At 40.4% G+C, this 8262-nt stretch overlaps 1 long non-coding RNA gene across 1 annotated transcript; it reads left to right on the top strand.

The window, feature by feature from the left end:
- The first annotated feature begins 318 nt into the window (after window positions 1-318).
- On the top strand, window positions 319-3377 carry LOC128328580 (uncharacterized). Its single transcript, XR_008309310.1, has 2 exons — window positions 319-432; window positions 3011-3377. It is a non-coding gene; the product is annotated as an uncharacterized LOC128328580 (long non-coding RNA).
- The last annotated feature ends 4885 nt before the right edge of the window (window positions 3378-8262 follow it).

Below are 8262 nucleotides of genomic sequence, written 5' to 3' on the forward strand. Positions count from 1 at the left end.
CATTTACCCAGTGACAAGGCACATAGCACACGCATAACAACGATGGCAAGGGGATGGCAAGGGGAGACAGTTGTCTAGGGACCCACTGCCTGGAGGGGCCCCCCAGAGGCACCTCACGTGACTCCCCATTGCCCCCTGCCCAGCCCCAAGGCCCCTCAGCCACTTGCCCTGTTCGCCGTCTCTCCTGCTTGTTCTCCTGGCCCGCAATGGAAGCAGCAGACAAGGTGCAAAGAGCTCCTTTTCTCCCGCTTCTCAGCTGATCGGCAGGTGGGCGGGGCTTCCACGGAGGCCTCCGTGTAGGCCTCTGTGAAGCCTGAACTCGAGTAGGGCCCAAGCAAGCCAGGAAGGAAGAAGTAGCCAGAGTGGCCACCACTGTTCTCTGCAGCAGAAGACTCCTTGCTGCCCTGCCCAACCTAGCCCAGCATTTGCCAGGTAGAGTGTGAACTCCTTTTTGTGGTTACCTCCCCCCCCCGGATATATAGGCATCTGCCTGCCATAGGGCTTTGATATGGGGGTTGGGACTGAGAAGTCTCTGAATATTTATTTTAAAACAGCTTGGAAAATTTGCTGGCTTTAAAAATAACTATCTAAAAAGTCCTATAAGTGGCTTGTTTCATGGCAGAAAATTACAAAAACTATTGGAACAAACAGTATTATATTTATTTTATTCATTCATTCATTCATTTATAAATACACTTATGTTCAAGTTGTTTTGCAGCCCAGAAGGTCTGAGTGAGAACTGTGAAGCATGTGTGGTGCTTTTATTTTATTTTTCTTGTGTGTGAACTGCTCCCCAATAACTCGCAGGGACTTCAGGGTAAATCTGGCCAACATGTGAATGCAGCATCTCCATTCCAGAGGAGAGGTGTGTTAAAGGGCTTTAAAAGCCCCATGTGAAAAACCTCCTGGAATCAAACTTGACTGAATTTGTTCAGAATTCTGAGAAAACAAACATAGGTTCACCCTGCATGGTTGAAAGTCTCCTTTGCTAATCTGCAGCGAGGGGGCCATTTTAATAATTTGTCTTTCTAGTGTGTTCTAGGCATTAAAAGTAGCACAGATGTATAGTACTCAATGAATATCACTATATATTGTGATGTGTGTGTGTGTATTCAGTGAAATGTATTTCCAGGCAGCATACTTATTTTGAAATATCAGACTTAAATCCTTGGGGACCTGGGGTATGCGGAGGCCCTGGACTTTGGGGGGGGGCATTTTAAAATCTCATCTCTGGGCCCACTCCAACCTTGCTACGCCCCTGGCACATAGTCAAATCTGATAGGCCATGCAATGGTGACATAGTGACTAGGAAGGATGATTTAAAGGGATTGTGCAGATTTAGCTCCACAGAGTTATGACAAGTTTTAGAGGAGTACCAACAGCAGAAGGTTAGGTATGGGGCAAGACTGCATGGATGTGGTGTTGGGGAGCATGAATATGAGTTAGGGATACTTATTCTCTGCAGTGTCCCTGTAAAGTATCTAAACACCCACCTAAAATCAATCAAGATGATGCTTTGGGGAAGGGAACTTGCACACAGATCTCCTAACCCCTGTATCAGACCCAGTATCAGTCCTTATGATAGTTTAGACTGAGGAAAGGAAACTCATCCAGGATTCCAACGATTTCATCTTATCTCTGCCTCAAACACAAGTCTGCAAAGGTTAGTAGTTCTGAAGAAATTCCTGCATTAATCACTTGTGGCTTAATATACACCCCCCTCCCATAAAGGGTAATGATTACTGTCTGGTTTCTCAGAACAGTTTCTTTCTCATCAAAGGCATGTGGCTGTCAGTATGGTAGAGTTTAGTTCCACAGTCTAGTGTTGGGGTAGATGCATGCAGAAGCAGGCTTTGCTGTTCCTTCCCTGATCCAGTTGGCTCATGTGTTCAGGCTATGTGCACATAGCCTTCTTAGAAAATAGGGCACTGCACTCATCAGCTGTTTAGGGGGCAAGGGCTATATTTCCTCCCCTTTCTACCTGTCAAAGAGCTGATCAGCATGATTGCCAGTTACTTAAAAGGCTTGATGTGGCTGCTCCAGCTGCTTTGCTCACACATCCAGCTGATCTAGGGCCATCGCATTGTTTTCTGATGTTTTGTTTTCTGAAAGTCTTCTTCAATGTGCATATCAAAGTTGCCAAAAAAGACTTACAATGTAACTCATATTTGCTGAGACTATTCTACCTGTTGTGATTCGAAATGTAAATTATATATTTCATGCATAATCTTCTTAAGGGCTCAGTGTGCTTCAGCAATGTCTTTTCTGCAGGTCTTTAAAGGAGATGCTCATTGTTATTGTTTTGTAAATGCTATATTATTATGTTTTTCCAATAAATAATCTTACCATTTAAAATACAAGCTCATGAGTGCATATGCACACACTCACACTAAGCTCTACATAGATTCAATAAGACTTTTTATTGATCATTAGAACCACCACTTTAAATATATCTCGAATACTGTATTTTTAAGTATCTAATACACAGGTTATACTTCTTTTGCTTTCTGTGAGATAGGGTGTGAGGTATTACCCCTGCCACTTAGTAGAAATCTACTGCCCAACATACCTCTGTCTCATACCCAGCTTAGCTGGTATGGTGTGGCACATTCGCGTGGGGTGGGGAATTCAACACAGAAAGACCACAAGATCTGAATTAAAGATCTGATTTTAATTGAGGAAATAAAGGAAATAAATTTTAACAATCAGCTTTTGAAATATTTCTGTATAGAGAACAATAACCATAACAGGAAGATAAAATAAAAATGGGATAAGCACATCCATCTATCCTAGTCCAAACCCTAATAGTCAATCTCACCATCTCCCTTAGTCATTCCTTCTCCATTTCTCTTCCTTTGTCAGTTCTGTCTCTTCATGTCCAACCACATCTTGTCATCGTCATCATCTTCCTGTTTTGTCTTGTGTGCTTCTGATTTTGTAGGTTGTCTTGTTTCTGCTGCTGTCTGTGTTGATCCTTCTGTGTTAACCTCGGTTCTTTTTATCCCTACAGCTCTTCCCACCTCCTCTTCAAGAGCCAATCAGGAGGGTGCACTTTGTTTAACCTTTAACCTTTTGGACTGGGCCTCAGCAACTCTCCAAATTAAACTTTTTACCTCTCCCTTTGAAGTAAACTTTTGTTTTAGGCCAGCAACAACTTCCAACTGAACTTTTGACCTTCTGCTTGAATTAAACTTTTGACCTGGACATAATAATTCCCCAGACAAAACATCTGATCTGATCATACAAACTTAGTTTGAACCTTTAACCTTTTTGCAAACAGAAAACAACCACCCTGACCTCTGCACAACCAAGCTCAGTCAGAAAATTAACACATGCAACCACTTTACAACAAAATAAAGTTTTAGTTCAGTCCTTCACAGACAGCATCAATTTTTTTCTGAATAAAATTGACTTTTTGTATGTCTTTCCAAAAGTACAGCACTTGATAGCATCATGGGAGTTGCAGCTAAAGCAACCAATGTCTGTGCCTAACTTAACCTTTTGTGCTTCCCAGGTTACAGTGTGTTTCAATATATCTGGCTGATATATGTGAAGAGTGATTTTCTTTGTAATAGTCTTTGTAATATTGTATTTGCATAGGAAATTGAGTTTTATTAGGATTAAAAATGTGTGTGTGTGTGTGTGTGTGAGTGTGTGTGTGTAACATCTAAACAAGAACAGGATTCACTAGTTTCATTAGAAGAGATTTAAATACAACTAAAAATACAAAAAGTGATGCTTTTGGTGGCTTCACCTATTGGATGTTTCAAACAGACAGAAAAGTTGCCTCTACCAAAGGAGTCAGTTCTCATTTTAATTGTTTTACAAGGAGTCCACACACACACACACACACCCCACACACACTTTCATATCTCTTGCTGTGTGCAGTAAAAGGCGAGACTTAATTACAATATGGTTGTAACTGCCTAGAGACACAAATCAAAGCAATATATAACTGCATAAATCAAAATAAATAAAGGAATATCTTTATTTAGTAAGACCTCTGTGACTTGTAATGGTTGGAAATTTAGTAGGTGAATATTCCTCACTTGCCACATATCCATGCTGAGGAAAATAGCCCATCTCGAATTTCTGGCTGCATGTCGATATTAAGCGTATAGATAAGTAGCTAGAAAAAAGGTGGCAAGCTTTACTAATTATAGCCAGCCTCTTCCAGTTTTCTAGCAAGGCTGTTGTGCATTTAAAAGCTGACTCAGTCAGAAACTCAAACAAAATGCTCCCACCCACCACATCTGTAAAGTTAGTTCTGCCATTGATGCGTTGTCGACTCCTGGCGACCACAGAGCCATGATTTTCTTTGGTAGAATGCAGGAGGGGTTTACCATTGCCATCTCCCACACAATATAATATGATGCCTTTCAGCATCTTCCTGTATCGCTGCTGCCCGATATAGTGTTACCCATTGTCTGGGAAACATACCAGTGGGGATTTGAACCAGCAACCTCTTGCTCCCTAGGCAAGGTACTTCCTCACTGTGCCATTAAGTAGGCTGAGAAAAAACACCACCTATTGAGTTTCTGAATGTCATTCTGCACTGTGAAAAAGGAAAAGGAAAAATATAATTCTAGATTTCCCCCAAGTAACAGCAATTATGCATTCATTAGTTTAATTCCATTAAGAAATTCAGCACAGGACTGAAAAAAGAAGAGTATGCAGATCTGATTTTATAAAAGGGGTGGAATACATTACAAATAATATGATTCTTATGGTGCATTGCACCTGGAAGCAAAAACACATCCTCATTATATCTGAGGTGTTTCTAAATTACATAGACTCAATAGTGGACGAGAAAGAGAAAATGAAAAAGAGCTGGTACCTGGGTAGGAACATTTTTACAGAATTTCATAGCTTCTGAATCGAAAAAAAGAAAAGAAACTAGACATGATTTTCCAGGCTGTTTCTGTATCTCTCTAATTATGCAGGAGGTGTGCACAAGCCTTCATTGTGAGTACTGGCTGATATGCTGCAATTGCATATCAGAGCAGGAGAAAGGAGAAAAGCGGGTTCCATTGAGCTTTATCCTAACGCTCTTCCATGGGCAGAGCTAGATACGATGGTATCTGGTGAATTATGTCCTAAGTTTGTTTGTTTTGGTTAAAGTAGCCCTGAAAGATTATTAGGAAGTAAGATTAGATTAACTTTCAGCATGTGATTGCATATCATATTTTGAGCATGAGAACTCCCTTCCCAAAGTGATCCCAGCTTAAGTCTCTCCTTGCTCATAGCTTTGCTACTATTTATTTATTTATTGTCGAATTTATATACCACCTTTCATTAAAAACAACTCCAAGGCGGTTTACAAAAGTTAAAAACATACAATAAAAATGACAATTAAAATATTAAGCTAAACATATAAAACAAATCTAATTTAAAAAATATAAAATACAAGCATAAAAACTATAAATGAGTGAAAACACATAGAAGCAGCAGTAGAAACAGTCGTGTAAAAGCCTGGGTAAAAAGCCAAGATTTAAGAAGCTTTCCAAAAACTGTGATGGAGTCCGAGGAGCGAATGGCCACTGGGAGAACATTCCAAACTCTGGGGGGCAGCAACAGAGAAGGCCCTCCTTGTTGTCCCCAAGTAGGCAGAACACCATTATAGCAATAGCAATAGCACTTACATTTATATACCGCTCTATAGCTGGAAGCTCTCTAAGCGGTTTACAATGATTTAGCATATTGCCCCCCAACATTCTGGGTACTCATTTTACCGACCTCAGAAGGATGGAAGGCTGAGTCAACCTTGAGCCCCTGATCAGGAACAGAACACCATTATGCAGATGAACTAAACACTTGAGCCTGATTTAGACATTATCCAAAAGCCTTGCTGTGGCTGCGTATAGTGGGGCAAAGGGAGAAAAAGTCCTGCCCCATCAATCAACTGTGCACCCTACTATTCATGGTTTTGATGGGGCTTGTCTGAAAAGGGAAAAAGACTCCCTGTGATGGGTTCTTCCCTCTTCAGACAATCCCCATCATAATCACGAGTGGCCAAACATGAGAGTGAATGATGGAGCGGGACTTCCTCCCTTCACCCTATAGCTGTTGCTGATGACGGGAAGCTTTCTGTACTGTCCATCTAGCAGCCTTTTCCCGTATCTCTTTCTGGGAGTAGTCTGACAAGTACGTGACATCTCTGCATTTGTCTTATGGAAGGAGCAAAAATCGAGCATTTATGGGCACCCTAAAGCCACCAATAATGGTTAGTGAACGGCATTCAGCTCAGTCAAACATTATTTATTTATTGCAGACATGAGCATTTTAAAGCTGATATACTTAATTTAGCTAGCTTCATTAAAAAAAATTGTTAAAGGCAAATTATTTTCTTTATAGTACTATCCTCTAAATTGCAATCCAGCACAATTTCTGACCCACTAAGATGAAAATAGCCCACTATGAATTGTGGCTTGACATATTAGTCAAGCTCTATGTCAAAACTTCCCAGTTTTTTTCAGTTGCAAGCTGAGAATTTATACAGGCAGAACAAACACGCGTCGCTAGGGGACTACATTTCACTTAAATAATCTTGTATCAGAACTCCCTGCTCTTCTAAAGTGAGGAAGGGGTTAAAATAAAATAAAAACAGTTCAGGGCAAACAACACAGTATTTACCACAGTGGATAATCAATGTACAGAATCTTCTGGCACAAGATGTGATGGTGATAATTGACTTGGAGAAAATAGTGATAATTTAGGCTTGTGCATTTCGATTCGGGTACAAAACATTTTGTGCCTGAAAATGGCAATTTCAGAGGTTTTGTAACCAAAACAAAATCAAGAATTAAAGACTAGAGATTTTTGTTTCCAAATCGAAATGACTGTGTTTTGGACAGAATGCTTTGTTCTTGGGAAAAGCATTGCAATTCAAATTGACTTCTCTGACTCTCTCCACTCCAGTTGAGGCACTGAGTGATTAGCAGAAGATAAGAGATGTAAAAACTGTTGAGCATGAGTAGTTTAGTTAAGTGTTGTATTCAGTGTGATTGAAATGTAAACTGGCCTTGCAAAGGGATTTGGAAGACAGCATTTTGAGACAGAAGTACTCAGATATCTTTGGGAGCTCAATGCAATTCCAAAGCTCTTGCTAAAAGCCATGGTATAAATTGTGTGGAGAAGCTTTTCGAGAAGCTGGTTAGGAAAATTCTGAAATGACACAGGTTTTTCTTTCCAAGGGGTTAGAAAGAATCTCTTGACTTGTTCAGGGTTCTTTTGAACAGCTATTTTGTTTTTCTTCTGATTTTTATGAGTTATAGTGGTGTCTAAGTTTTGTTGCCCAAGTTGAGCAGTCTAATGTAATTTAGGTCACAATGTAATTTGGTGGGATATGATGTCTAAGCCAGTGGTTCACAACTTTTGCCACTGCATGGACAGGTCATCCACATGGGACTACAGGAGACTAGGAGTGGGTGGGGAATACTCCTGTCAATCTATTGACATCCCCAGGAATCTTAGTTGCTTCTCTCTTTCTTGTAACCATGATCCATGGTTTTGCACTTTCTTAAATGCAGTGATGATAAATCTCAACAATTCTGAACAGTAGGCTGATTTGTTTGGGCTATGGCTAACTCAAGTGCAGTTAAATGAACATTTGAAGCTGTTCCATAGTACCAAGGCAGTTTTATTTTATTTTTTTACATTTTATATCCCGCTCTTCCTCCAAGAAGCCCAGAGCAGTGTACTACATACTTAGGTACTACATACTCACAACAGCCCTGTGAAGTAGGTTAGTCTGAGAGAAGTGAATGGCTCAGAGTTACCCAGCTAGTATCATGGCTGAATGGGGATTTGAACTCAGGTCTCCCCAGTCCTAGTCCAGCACTCTAACCACTACATCACACTGGCTCATTGGTCTAATTTTCTATCTCAAATGACCTGTGGTCACTGTTCCATGGGGAGGGAGTGTTTTTATTGAAAGATTGCTTGAATCCAGAAATGGATTGTGCTGCTTTGCTAGTGCCACAGGGACAGGCTCCCGCCCGCTGCAAAATTCTCAAATAACTGTGCCAAGAAATTAAGTGGTGGTGTTGTTCATCATTCTCTTCACTCTTTCAACTTGTTTATGTGGGGCTTCAGGGGCAAAACAGTGGGTTGGGTGGCAGTGCCCAAGGGTGGTACACCCAGATTACAAATTATATTGTTTACAACAATATAAAACAAGTTATAACACAGAAAATAAAAACCTTTTAAACATTTAAAAGGGCAGCCAAATTAAAAACCTTGGGTGACGAGATAAGTCTTTAA

This window comes from Hemicordylus capensis, chromosome 5 (assembly GCF_027244095.1).
Source record: "Hemicordylus capensis ecotype Gifberg chromosome 5, rHemCap1.1.pri, whole genome shotgun sequence".
Taxonomy (NCBI): domain Eukaryota; kingdom Metazoa; phylum Chordata; class Lepidosauria; order Squamata; family Cordylidae; genus Hemicordylus; species Hemicordylus capensis.